This window comes from Fundulus heteroclitus, chromosome 9 (assembly GCF_011125445.2).
Source record: "Fundulus heteroclitus isolate FHET01 chromosome 9, MU-UCD_Fhet_4.1, whole genome shotgun sequence".
Classification (NCBI taxonomy): Eukaryota; Metazoa; Chordata; class Actinopteri; order Cyprinodontiformes; family Fundulidae; genus Fundulus; species Fundulus heteroclitus.
The window spans coordinates 21,634,218-21,649,215 of record NC_046369.1 but is presented as its reverse complement, the minus strand read 5'-3'; the positions used below and the strand labels follow the sequence as shown (position 1 = coordinate 21,649,215).

The 14,998-nt window shown below is 39.2% G+C and overlaps 1 long non-coding RNA gene across 1 annotated transcript in view; it reads left to right on the top strand.

The window, feature by feature from the left end:
* The window catches only part of LOC118564165, an 89,160-nt gene that overhangs the window by 73,928 nt on the left and 234 nt on the right, over nucleotides 1-14,998 (top strand). The window lies entirely within an intron of this gene.

Sequence of the window (14,998 nt, the reverse complement as noted above, 5' to 3'; positions counted from 1 at the left end):
TGCAGGGTGTCTTATAATTGTAACCTTGCCTGCAAGATGAATTATTGCGGTATTTGCGCGCTCACAAACACACAAGAATCTATCTTGTACTGCTGCGGCTTCAACCCTTTGTGGTTCGGGCCAATCACATTGCAGTATTGATGTTTAAGACGGAACATACTGGTGTGATGAAAGCAAGAGCTGCTGAGCCCACAGCCCAACCAAAACAAACATGGCGGCACAGAAGGATGCACGCGTAGCTGCTGCTATCACATCTGTTTTGTAAGAATCCACAATTTCATTTTTCATAGTAGAACAGCAAGAGGTGCCTTGACTCACTTACCTTCTTGCGGTTTCATATAGGGCCTGCTACTTACGTTTTAATTTGATACCGTGATTGGCTAAAATCAACCTTTGGTAGGCGGGCACTAGGTGTCGCTTCACCCAATCAGCTAAGAGAGTTCTGCTGAAATTCCCTCCTCTCCCCAAACGGATTCAAATGGAGCAGTCCCAGAATTATAATGTGCAGAACTAGAGTGATACATGTTATCAATCTGTCTGGTCAGGTTAGAGGAATTGAATTGGTAACAACGATTTCTTGAGTTTCTGAGGCCACTCTTTAAACTGGGAAAGTAATTCAAATAAGGCAGGTGTGTGCGGATCTTCATAAGCCAGGAAATACTTATAAGAAAGTAGCTTACTGTCTTCACTTGCCCGATCTAGACTCGGAGCAATAATAAAAAAGTACAAAACATCCTGAACTGTGAAAGACAAGCTTGGATAAGGAAATAAGTTTATCTTACCACCACACACAGTGACAAGAATGGCAAAGGAGAAAAAAAATCGAAAGCTTGAGTCTGATTCTGATTGGACGCTAGGGATACGGTGCTTTCTTGTGAGAGCCTATGGTGTAGCAAAATCTGTATTAGAGCAGCAGAATATTAGGAAAAGATGCAACTGTGATTCTGCAGTGGAATCTTGTGACAATGGTTTCAATTGCAATGGTTTCATTACTTTCTAGTCCATCTTCCCAATTTCCCCAAAATCTCCCTGAACTTTTGTATAGCTTATAAGATTTCATAATAGTTGTAAAGCAAAGGGCATGACATATCATCGCTATGAAAATATTCCATCAAAAGCAGTACTTTGCAAACGTGATATTGTGATGATGATGATTAAGATTCAATATATTGTGCAACTCTAGTCTGTATTAGGACAAAATGACCAAAGGTAAAATGAATGAAGCAGAAACAGAGCTTTACTCAGTTTTAGCATGTGCACCCAGGCCACTTCAGATGCCGCAATGTTTGACTATAAAGGGATCAGCAACAGGGGACGCCAGGTTTGCAAACAACTTCTGGCTTTTCTTTTCAAACTAAAATGTAATTGGTAATTGAGTATTGCTCACTGAGGGTAAATCCCATTTCATCCCTTGCCCCTTGCCCAAAAAAACTTAGCCTCTGCTTTTCTAAAAAGGTAGGGTGTCCCAATTCTTTTTAGTGGAGTAGGTGGAAGGGCTAAGAGTAATGGCCTTGAAGCAGGTAGAAGCACTTGCATATCCCCTGACAAATGTAAATACTTTACAGTTAGCATATTTTTAATGGTATAATAACCACTGCAAAGTTTAAATTGAAGTATTGAACTTAGATCTTGTTGTTAATTATATCCAATAATTAGGACAAACAGAAAATATTAAACTTTCTTGATTTAAAATATTTTACTATGCCAACAAATGAATGTGTAGATTGATGCATGGTACTATTTATCTTCTGAAAAAGCAATAATTAATATGAAAAGAACAGAACATATAATATTGCTCTGTTTAATCTATATTGTTGCCAAACAGCAAATACACTGTAATTTAAATGTTGGTGTTTTCTGATGCATCACCCTGGTGAACTGTGCTTTTAAAGTACAGAAAGTTTGAACACACTTAAAAATATTTTTCCACCAGCCTAGTCATCAGCACACTCCACGTATATTTGGAGATTTGTGTTATCACAAACATCTGATTTTCTTCAGCAATTATAAGAGACGGAATGTTTCTCAATAAAATTAGCAAACATTTCAATACAGTAAAGCAGATGTACTTGTCAATACCGGGAGACATTTGACCCTGCAGTTTTGTAATGCCAAATGCAAAAAAAATTAATATATTTATTACCATTAGCTATATTACTCCCTGAGTTATAGCTATCCGAGATAACAAAATAAGAGCAATAATTAGACAGCCTTTTTGCGAGCTATAACCATGCGTGCCACTGTGTTTACTCCTGACAAGACGAGAGGTATCAAAATAAACACACGTGTTGCCAGGTGTAGTCTATCGATGACACAAGAGAAAGAGGTTGCAAAGACCGTGCAAGGGAGGGAAGGAAAAAAAGGATAAGCTGTGTCCGACTGTTTTTGTTCAGTACGGAACTATTTGTTTAGTGTGGCTTTAATTTAGAAGCACGAACAACCGTTTTGCATCATTAGCTGAACGCGGTGATCCAGCTAGTTAGCGGCGTCTCGTTGCACCTGTGCTGCTGTCCCATCGTGGCGTAACTAAACTGTTGGACCGTATTCTGTGGTGCGACGAGTGACTGTGGGCCAAGCTAGCTCGAACACGCTAGACATACGAGTCCGTGTTTACATCCTTTCACCTGCTAGCTTGGTGATTAGCATAACGAGCGACAGCACGCGTTCAAAGACGCACCGAGGGCCAAAAGCCCCCGCTTGTTATTCGCCAGGCAGCGGGGCAACGTGGCGTTTCTTTCTGCCTGCACAGAAGTAAAGATAAAGCGTTGCAAAGCTCATATTTACACACCAGCCTCGACGTCTCTGTCAGTGTTTTCCTCCATCTTCCTCTCCATCAGCGCAGCCGACGCTTCTAGTGGGTTGCCACGGCAACGGAGCAGGAGGGAGGGAGGGAGGGGGTGCTGAGCCTGCTTTGCCCTGCAAGAAGCTCTGTTGTGCAGGAATGTTGACTTCACCAGATTGTTTTGTTTTGTTTTGTTTTTGTTTTTTTGCCTTCGTAATGAATTGCACAATCAATTTAATGCAACAACATTTTTTTTGCTCTGTTATCAGTATATAGCTGCATGTTTACCTGAAAACACAAGTGTAATTCAAAGTTTTAAGCCTGGACGGGCACGACTGTGCGATAAAGCTCTGATTTATGTCCCAAAATCAACAGAATAATCTGTCTGTAATGTCAGTGTTCAGCACTGTGTGAAAACTGGCAACATTACCATTCTGCACACCGCAATATACAAGACAAGGCTTCCATTACAGTGCAATCCAATCTGTATGCTGCACATAACTTTTATCACTGCCATACCTGAAATAAAACCCCGCTTTAATGGTATTTTTTAGAGAAAAATAAGCCAATAATTACAAGCATCAGTCAGAGATTGGGAATTATCCAGTAGATTGATTAAAGCTGAAGATTTTCTAGACAATTGGAGCAGAGATGTCATCAGGTCCAATCAAGCCTGGCCCTATTCCTTTCCCATTACAACCTGATTAAGTACATCAGATGAGCCAGCGTGCAGCTCCTGGAGCAAGAGCCATACAGGTTGCTGCTAATTTTCAGCTTATAAGCAGTGTGTAACAGGAGCAAATGAATAAGAGCAGGGAGAGGGCAACGATTTTTCTCTGTGCGTGTGATCTATATATGACGGCAAGCGTCAACAGGCCATGGAGTAGATGGGTCTGAATGATTATTTCTCAGATGACAGGAAGAGAATACAGAGCAGCTGTGTAATATTTTGTTAAAATTGAAAATTGAATAGCTGTCCTCAATGCTATGTCATTGCTTTAACGCTGCACCAATTATAGAGCTCAATGGTGGTACAATCATTCATTTTCATGAGAGATTGAAATTGAATTATGGAGCATGAGAAGAATGAATTAGATACACTACAAGTTCCTTTGTTTCTGAGCTTTAATCAAAAAGGAGAAAGAAGTTGTTATTAGCAAAAGAGCCTGGCATGTCTGCAATATTATTATTATTATTATTAATAATATTATTGTTCAAAGTTATTTTCTGTGTGTAGATATAAATCAAAATTCTTAAAAAGGAATTCAGATCTTTCTGATTTGTGATGATAATGTAGTTTTTACACTTTGCAAGATAAACCACCTAATGTTGTTAAAATGGTATGTGTCATAAATTATTATTTTTCCTTCTAATCAATAACCTGTACATGTTTATTTTGCATAAACATTGTTTATTAGCATAAATTTTATTTAGATTTTCCTTTTTTTGTCACACAAGATGGTTCAGAATATCACATAAGTTTAAATACGCAAAGTTAACTTAAGTAAATACAAAAATACTAATCTGAAGTTATCCAAACCATCCAGGTCATATAGGACTTAAAGTATAAAAGTATAAAAGTAATAGACCCCGTTTGTTAAATCATGAATTAACTGTGATCAAATACAGGGTTTTGATTCGATTTCTCTACTCACACCCAGGCCTGACTACTATCTTACTGTAGGAACTTGCCAGACAGCATGAAGAATGGTCAAAGATCTCAAAGAGCAAAACAATGTGCTCCAGTTTAAATAAGTTCAAAACCAGCTGAGAAACAAAGCCATTGAGATCTATCAGGAAGGGAAGGGTTACAAAACAAACCCTAAGGCTTCGGGACCCCAGCGAACCACAGTGAATTATTCACTAAGGGTTATTCATGAAAACTTGATTTACCAAAATGACTCCAAAACAAAGCACATCATCGACTCATCCCAAAGGCTACCAAATGTTTAGTTCACAGTTTGCAGTGGTCTGCAAGGTGTTTCAAAGAAGGATCAGTGGGGATCCTTAGGTCAAGGCTTATTTGTGCACAGCCAGACGCGGTCCCAGATGAGCTACTAGAGCTCAAACTGCTGAAGACGTTTTCAGCAAGTTTTCAAAATGTACTTCAGGGTTTTGTTTAGTCAATGGCTTAACAGGTCAGAGTTGATTTGGAAGCAAAAGGCGGACCAAGACCCAGAGAGACAGACGAGTTCTATGGACCCACGCATGTCTTTAATTAATAAACAACTCAGCATAGAGTCCAATCAACTGTCCAGAGATCAGAATCTGACAGTATTCACTTGATTAGCCGTGACAAGCAGGTATCTTTTTTTTATTGCTATTCAATAAATACAAAAAAAGAATTAAGAACTCCTTCTATTATTATCCTATAAATGCAACAATGCATTTTTTCTTTAATGAAAATCAGATAAAGATTATGAACATAGGCACTGATCCATGCATAGGGATCATTTGGTTCTTCCTTTACTTTCTATTGAATTATGAGCTTCTACATCTATAGTTTCAAAGAATCTGCAACACATCTTTTTCTCTTTTATGATTTATAGCCCAAAGAGAAAGAAATCCGAATTGATCATAATCAAAAGGTCAGACTTCATAGAAAAATGAATATCAGCATTTGTCTGGAACAGCATGATCAACCAAAAAAATTTAATTTTCATGTCTGATGCATTTAATGAAAGAAACAAGAATTCTAAATTTTCAGCCTTTGATGGGCTTATCACCAATCAGCTATAGTCAATAATAGGGACATATCAGGCTCATGCCAAGGGGCGCTTTAGTCAAGGACGAAAGAAATGTGTTATATAACCTGAGAAAATGTATGTTTTGGAACCTAATAAAAGCTTTTTATTGTCTGCTTTTTATATACATTTATTTTGCATTAGGTTTTTACTGGCTTTAGAAGTGGCCCCTAATGATCAATCAAAATATTTGATCTTTATTAGTCAATGTCCAACATGGACAGGCACAGTGTACAATTAAATATGATTCAAAATCAGTTTTTCTATGAGCCAATAAACCAATGAAAAGGTTCTTCATTTCTGTTGGGCTGATCCAGGACCAGTTTCTCCACATGTCACTAAAAAGTCAGAAGAAAAGTTAGAAGACAGCACAGATCTGGCTACAGAAAATGAATAACAATAGTAAAATAATAAAAAGATAACAATTTCAAAAACTCCCCCAGATGAACAACCTTTAAAGTTTGTTTTTGGCAAAATAACTTTGTATTTTACCAGAAGATGGAGACCTAGGCTGTTGCAGTGAGTTGCTAAAAATGTTTGCTAACATCAGGAGCCAGCAGAGCCGAAATATGAGAAGAGTTGTGGGGCTTAAATAAAAAGCACTCAAAGCAGAATCACATCTAGAAATAACAGTTGTTAAACTACATTTGTGTGCTGAGTTTTAACTATTGCAATATTTGTGTTTTTATTCTATAGGTATAATAATTGCATCTCTGAAATGTACAAAAGTAAGCACGAAACCTTAGAATGCCTAATGGGTTAAAAAATCATTGACACCTAATCTCAAGTGTTCAAAGGGCATCTCATAGCACAGATTGTTGTTATTTAGACAAAATAGCAAAGTTTGTGAAAAATTAAACAGATAAAAATATATGCATGCAAAATGTGTTAAAATGCATTTAAAGGAATGTACCTGTTATTTACCATGACTGTACATATTACTGGAGTTGGAGGTTAAATAGCATAATAACTTCATAATTCTAGGGGGGGGGGGGGGGGGGGGGGGTTGGGTTGTAATATAGTGGGTCTTAACTTGATCAGATGAGCTTGCATTTTGTTTGGTAGAAATGACATCTGTTATTTTTGGGGGATTTTAGTGCCTAAGAGCCCTTGAGCTTTGACGCCCATGGGCCCTTAAGGGAGCTAATCCTGCTCTTCCATCAGAGGCAATCATCGGAAATGGGTTGATTTTGATCTCTGTCTGATTGATCGGTGCATCACAGTTATTTGTGTAAAGATGCACTTAACATCACTATAAAATCCTTCAAAAATGACTTGGTTTAAAAATGAGATGATCCACACCTGTACTAAATTTTAGGGGTTATAAATACCTCCTTGTCTGCTCTGCTCACCGCAAAGCCTGTTCATCTTATGTACCCGTCCACTAGGGTCTGCTAGAGGGTGTCTGCAGATGGCCGCACACAGGCCAGACTTTTGTGAGTGCCTTTTGCCTTTGCGTGCTGGCAGGGGCAATGATAACATCAGCCAGAGGGTGACACACAGCACAACAGTAAAATAATATTTGGATCATGAAGAGAGGAGGAAACAAAAGCTGAGCTTGCTTTAAAGAGGTACAGTGGGAGATATGCATTGTTTTCCTAGTGTGGATAATTTATATATCTCAGGTACAACAAGGAAACAATAAACAGATTTTATTTTGTTTTTTGTTTTTTCACTTGTTTTCTTCTTACCCTCTTCTGAGTAGGCAGTGGTGAACTAAAAATGGCATGAAAAGGGGCCAGTTCTTTTTCATGAGGTTAAACCAGCCTGCTTACATTGACCACCCAATTGCTTTCACATGCATTGTGCTGCAATGTTTACTTCTTGTCATGGCTTTTACATACAAAATAGAAGCAAAGCTTTCATTGCTGAAAAACAAAATAACATGAAAATCAAAAAAGCACATCTGATGCCATGGTCCTTTACATTTTAACTATGTCTCAGGAGAAAAGTCTCACACATTTTACACTACTGATTATTTGGAATATTTGAATGTGCTTCACTTGCTGTGGTTAAAATAAGATCTGCAGGATTGTCAATACAAAATGTCTCTTTTAATCAAAGGTTTAAAGTGGCTGGAGGACGCTCAACATTATCACGATCCTGTGAAGAATCAATTTTTAAAAAAAACATCCGGGGAAACTGTAGCTTTGGCTCTGCAAATATATTCATTTCAGAGAGAAAAGTATTTCTTCTAAATTGTAAAATGACCAAAAGAGTCATTCCTCGTATTTGACAAAAAGCAAGATCAGAAAGAATTTCCTGTCAAAGACTCTGTCGTCAGACCTTGTGTGTTTAACGGTACCAAATCTGTGTCTTAGTATTTATATTCCAACAAGTACAGGGAAACCCTTTTACCCCGCCATACTGGGCACTTTTCACACTTAAAGTCTATCATCAATGAAGAAACAAGTCATGCAAAAATCAAAACAAGTGGGGACAAGGGGCAGAAAGTTGGAGACAGGGCGTTGTGAGAGACTGGATGAGAGTGGGGGTGGGGGGGGGATCAGTTGGGGTGCAGAGACCAGGCGGCAGTACACAGAGAATCACTATGGTGACAGCAATCAGGGGGCTCAGGGGAGTGAGACTGGGTCAGAGAGGAAAGCTTGAGAGGCAGCTGACTGAGGAATCAGCCCTTACTTTGGATGATTCGACTGACAGCTCCCCCCAGGGCTGTGCCGGACCAGCTGTCCCCAGAGACCATGAGCTTTACGAGACAGAGATGTGGCTAAGCAGTCCTTTTTCTACGTGGAAAAAAAAGAAAAAAAGAAAAACGAAACACAGAATTGGAGCCAAGACAGTACAACAGTGCCACAACACAGCAATGTTGTTAGTGATGTTTTCACATATCCTGCAGCAGATGAAAATGGCACAAAAACAGGACAATGTGCTAATTCAAAACGTGTAAGCACTGTTACAAGCTCCATCCTACGTCGATGTCAGCCCTGGCATATTTTTCACCTTCCCAGTTGACATAAATATCAGCTAAAGCAGCAATTTCTTAACAGCTCGCCTTGCAGTTCCCCGACCATCTCATCCCTTTCACTTTTTTTGATACCCTCCCTTTCCTAGTCCATTTTTCTGCTCAACCCCCTCCTCCATCGCATTTGCTGGACAGCGTCCATCTAAACAGATGGTCCAGTGTCAATAGGCAGCTATTAACTGGCCACTTCCCTGACTCTAATTCAAGACGGCGAAAAGCACATTTAAAGAACTGGGAACTGGTCCTTTGCCTTGCTGATGAAGTCACGAGAAAGACAGAACTAAGGTTGGATTAGTGAAAAAGATCTGATTAACTATTTTAAAATGCATCTCTTAAAAATGCTGGTGGAAAATTTGGTCTATTTAAAGAATATCTAAATGTAGCAGATTAGCCTTCCAGTATCAATGTAGGCCAAGGTTTTAAAAAGTTACGCTTTAAAAACAGCTACATACCTCTGCTAAACCATTACTACTTTCCATAAAAGGGGAGAGTAACGATTTTGCTCCACCCCCACCTCTTGTTACTTCAGACAGTCAGCTGGCTGAAAAAAGGCAACTTGAGTTTTCCTTTGCCTGAGAGAGCTAGAAATTTTGCTATTTATAAATCATTTTAGTTTCTTTTATTAGTTTGTTCCAAGCCAGTACAAAATAAATATAAGATTACAATACAAATATAAATGCAATATTGCAATGTACATCATAATCTAAATATAATGTACTACAGAATACCCAAAGAGAAAAGAATTACAATGTAGTGGGATGCGGACAAATGTATTTCCTCCCACCCCCAATTCCTATTCCATAATAAATTATGGCCTGGGAACACCTTGGAATCCCCCCCGGAGGAGCTGGACCAAGTAGCTGGGGAAAGGGAGGAAGGGAGGTCTGGGCCTCCCTACATAGGCTGCTACCCCCACGACCCGATCCCAGATAAGAAGAAGGAATAAATAAATATATATATATATATATATATATATATATATATATTTTATTTATTTATTTATTTTTTATTTTTTTTTCAGACACAGACTGAATGAAAAATACTGGCAATAATACGTAGAAAATACAGAAGCACTACCTATCAATCTTAAAAAAAAAAAGAAAAAACATTTCAAATCATTCTGCCTGTCTTTAAGATTTACGTAATTTTGATGAATGATGAATGTTCTTTTTTTTCGTGTTTGCTTATGAACACATAACACTTTGTTCACCGTCCAGTACCAACAACCTCCTCATTTCTCTTTATGTACTCTACAAGGTCAAGTATTTGGGTTCAATTGTCTTTTACTCTGGGCCCTAAAATTATGTCTCATTTTTCAGGGTTCTTGAAACTGTCTCTACGTTTGTTAGAGGAAAGCACATTACATGTAAGGGGCATTGGCTCTGTAACCCCACAGAAATGTATACTATGCATGTGATGGAGGAATGACAGAGATGTAAACAGGTGCTTTTGCATTAAATGTGTCTGACTTAGATATGCTAAAATATATACTTTCTCCAAGTATATTTATGATGCCTGTGAAGGGACTGAACATCAATACCTAAAAATCCAAGTTCATTTAAATTTATTTACATAAATTATCTTTCATTCCCATTGAAAGTTTTTAAACATAAGAAATCTGGACAAAACTGTGTTTGGGTAAATGCTTGTTGAGCAGCTTATTAAATGTAAGTTGACCTGTTAATTTTTGGACAAAGAGCAAATAGAGTGAAACATGTAAATGAACTTAAACTTTCAAGTGCTTCTCAAACCTTTCCATATCACCCTGTGGAAATGCCCTATCTTATCTAATGGAGTCAGGAATAGTTTAGGAAATTACTATGGGAAATGTTAAGAAAATCAATGTAGATGTTTGAAATCAATAATTTATTCAATTTCTATTTATCAGTGGCAGATCCACACCAGGCACTTTACAATGTCAAATCTATCAAATCCTTCAGAAAGATTGGTTGAAATGTTTTCTATCTAAGGAAATCCAGCAAATTGCATAGAGTAATTGACTTGCAGCATTCACTCCTCTGAACATGTAGCAACTGTAGACAGTTGCTTGCATTGTGTTGTTGACTTAGCATAACCTTTCATCAAAGCAGACAAAAAAGTCACATGTGGGGTACCCCAAGGTTAAATCCTGGCGCCCCTTTTATTCAATATCTATATGCCCCCACTAGCTGAGGTTATAACAAGAAACAAGATTAGCTACCATAACTACGCAGATGGTACACAGCTCTACATTACTATGTTACCATGTGACTCTGAACCCATCCATGCACTGAACGGATGCTTAGAACACAAGGATGTACCAAAACCATCTCCAGCCGAAAAGGAATAAAACTGAATTTATAATCTTTGGACCTAAAGAGGATTGAACTAGAGTCAGCATCCAGCTCCAGTTATCACAACTACAAACTGGTGATCAGGCCCGAAATTTGGGTGTAGTGATGTACTCAGACTTGAATCTTCAAGGACACATAAAGACAGTTACAAACTCAGCCTTCTATCACCTGAAGAACATTTCCAGGATTAAAGGACTGATCTCAACGAGATCCAGAGAAACTCATCCTTGCTTTTATCTTTAGTCACATTGATAACTGCAACAGTGTCTTCACAGGTCTGCCAAAAAAATATATCAGACAAACCGCAGCTGATCCAGAATGTTGCTGTTTGCGTTCTCACTAAAACCAGGAAGATAGAGCACATCACCCCAGTTCTAAAGTCCTTACACTGACTCCCTGTAGCTCAGACAATAGACTTTAAAATATTTATGTTAGTTTAGAAATAACTGAACAGCTTAGCACCAAAATACATTAAAAACCTGTTGTTGCTGTATTAACTGTTGTGGAAAAATATCATTAGTTGTTTTAATTATCTGGCATTTTTATGGAAAATAATAAGAGGTACTTCTGGTCTTTAAACTGTGTCTCCCCTCTGAGACAGAAAACACACATCTCACAGGGTGTTTGTTTTAAGATCTGAAAGCTATTTTATGGTTCTTGAGGTCATCTCAGTTGACACCCTGTTAGGACATCTGGATGTTAAATCAGCCTTACTTCATGAAGACTCTCGAGAGAGTAGTATCCTTGTTTTAGGAGCAGATAGAACCTGGAGTCTTAATGTCTGCGCCCACAACCCCCAAATTACTCGGGAGGGGCTGGTCAGTCTGATAAAAGATGAGTTTGCGAAGATGAGGGTAGACAAAGAGCTTACAATGGCTGGGGAGAAGGAGGTCAGTAACATACTGATACTAAGCTTGTAAGTTTTTCTTTGTCTCTTTGAAATTCCAAATGAAATAAATATGCATATTTTTAATGTTTGCCTCTGATAATTGTTTCTCCTTTACTACCAAATCTTGACCCGGAGTGAGACGGGCCGTGGGATATGGACAGAAGCAGCCCATATCAAATCCTAACACGAGGCCACTGAGGTCTTCTGGTTCTGGTCTACATACCCAGAACCAGAATCAAACATGAAGAAGCAGTTTTAGAGACTTAGACAACTTTATTTGTCATTTTGTATGCACAGAGTGCGTACAGAACAAAATTTCGTTTGCATACAGCTTGAAAATTTCAGTAAATTGCAGTAGATTTCAGAATAAAGTAAATTACATGATAAAATTACAGGATAAAGTGCAACAGTGATTTCACAGTACAGCAATTGAAATGTAAACAATGCATGACAAATGTGGTACAGAGTCCAGTTATAGCTTCAGCAGTTCAACAGTCTGATGGCCACAGGAAAAAAGCTTTTGCAGAACCTGGTGGACCTGCAGCAGATGCTGCGGAACCTCTTCCCAGAGGGCAGCAGCGAGAACAGTCCATGCTGGGGGTGTGAGCGGTCCCTGATGATGTTATGGGCTCGAGCCACGCAGCGCTCAGATGAAATGTCCTTAATGGAGGGAAGAGGAGCCCCGATGATCTCTTCTGCTGTCCTCACCACTCTCCTCACATTATTTCAGTCGGAGGCATTGCAGCCTCCACACCACACAGAGAGACAGCTGGTCAGAATGCTCTCTATGGTGCTTCTGTAGAAGGTCTTGAGGATGGGTGGGGGCTCTCCTCATCCTCCGCAGGAAGTATTTCTCAGTCGTTTCTCTGCCCTTTTCACCAGTGACGTGGTGTTCACAGACCAGGTGAGATTGTCCGTGATGTGCACCCCCAGGAACTTGGTGCTGCTGACCACCTCCACAGCTGAGCTGTTGATGAGCAGTGGAGCGTGGTGGGGCCGGTTCTTCCTGAAGTCGACGATGATCTCCTTCATCTTCTCCACGTTCAGGGTCAGGCTGTTGTCTCTGCACCAGCCCACCAGCTGCTCCATCTCCTCTCTGTAGTCCTGGTCGTTGTCGTCTCTGATCAGGCCCAGCACCGTTGTGGTGCCATTGTGTTTCAGCTTCTATGCTTCACAAATCTGGAACAAACTTTCAGAAAACTGTAAAACAGCCAAAACAGAGTTCCTTTAAATCCAAACTGACAACCCACCTGTTCAGAGTTGCTTTTGATCCACAATAACAGGAAGATTGACCAACGTATTTGATGCGTATTGGTGTTTTCACCTGATACGATTTAATGTTTGTTAACTGTTGACCGTCTCGATGTGTTTATGATATGTTTATGTTTTCATGATGGACAGCACTTTGAACCGCCTTGCTGCTGAAATGTGCTATACAAATAAACTTGACTTGACTTTGCAAATCAGGTGCAAATCATCCACAGAAAAAAGCTAAATACCATGAGAAGATAACAGTAAAAGCTTGCAGTAGGGTGTCACCATCTACAGTGAAAAACACTCTTACCGAGGTAGGCTGAAAGGTCACTCAGCAATGAAGAAGCCAAAACGCCAAAAGCACAGCAGAAAACTGGATTACAGTTTGAAAATGCACTCCAGGACATAGGGTTACTTAGATTAGAGGCTGGCAAGCCTGAAAACACCTTCCCATCTGTGACGTAGTGGGGGTGTAACATAATGTTGTGTGTAGGAAAGACTGGTGCACTTTGCAAAGGAGATAAAATATTGGGAAAAGAACAATATGTGAAAATATTAAAGCAATATCTCAAGACATCAGCCAGGAAGCTTTAGCTTTGGCCCAATTCAGTTTTCAAAATGGACAATGACTCTAGGCATACAGCCTCATTATTTACAAAGTGGTCCAAAGGAGCAATAAATGATTTTTCACCACTAGGTGGAGCTTGAACACTGTCTGTAGACTAAACCAAGATGTGCATCAAGCCACGCCTTGCTCTATCTCTGCTCCAGCACTATGCACACATTTCCCCTCCTCGCCCATCTGCTGGTCGTATGAGCCTATTTTCAAAGGATAAAAACACAGCAAAACCGCATCACCTTTCAGAGGAATATGTCTAGTGAAGAAGTATGTAACTCAGAACTTTATAATGCTGTTAGTAAGAGAACATGTTGATCTGGTGGCTGTGCTCTCCGCCATTTTGTGCCTGGTGGTGGCATTTTATGTGCAGAGTGGGTAAACCCTGAGCGGCAGCCGGTTCGGCTATGTAAACAAGAGATTGGGGCATGCTCCGATGGCACAGGGGTAGTGTACACAACTCATTCACGGAGGCCTTAGTCGTCAACGCGGCGTTCAATTCCGACCTGTGGTGACTCCCCCTCTCTCAAACACCTTTTCCTGTAAGCATACTTTGCAAAAAAATTTGCCAGTTATGCTCCAGAAAAACAATATTTAAAAAGTAATGAGATTGGAGAACAACACAGAGAGATAGTGTGTGACATTTAACCATAGTCCTTCAAAAAAGATATCTTTATTCTTCACAAAACTATTTTTTTTTTTGTTATTTCTATCTAAAATAATGGCATTTTACTTATTGCTGCTTTAAGTACAACACCTTTAATATTTTGAGTTGGTCACCACCAAGCCCTGATTCCAGACCTGCATAAAACTTCTGGGAAGAGCTAACAGACCTAATTTAGCATAAACGCTGCACTGTGGTGTTATTCGGGAGAGTGAGGCGAAGCCGCAAAGTTTTGTATCAGAAAATATGGGGCTCGCATGTACACGTGGAAACACAAAACCGGCGTTTTTAAATGTATCCATTCTGGGACCTGTAATCAAAAATGATTGTTTATGCTGTTCTCTGAAATCTATGTAAACTTCTGAATTTGGTATTTCTTTAAAAAAAACAAAAAAACATAGCCCTCGTTCCCATTATTTTGACGTTTAGCAAATAGAAATAATTTTGGTGATCCCAACTCACCCAAAACAGGAAAAGTTTAGCCTGATTTAAAATCAGACAGAGAGAAAAAGACTATCTTTTTATACAGCATTTGCAAATTTATACTGTATGTATATATTCAGATCTGGTGCATCAGTATGGCTTTATCTCTAACAACACCTAGCCTGTGCAGGAATAATTGTTGCTTTTCTGTTCTAAACGAAACCATTTAGGACATGTTACACATGTTAGCGCAAACACCATGATACCTTGGCATTTTCACTTAGTCATACCATGAGAGTCACAGCGGTCT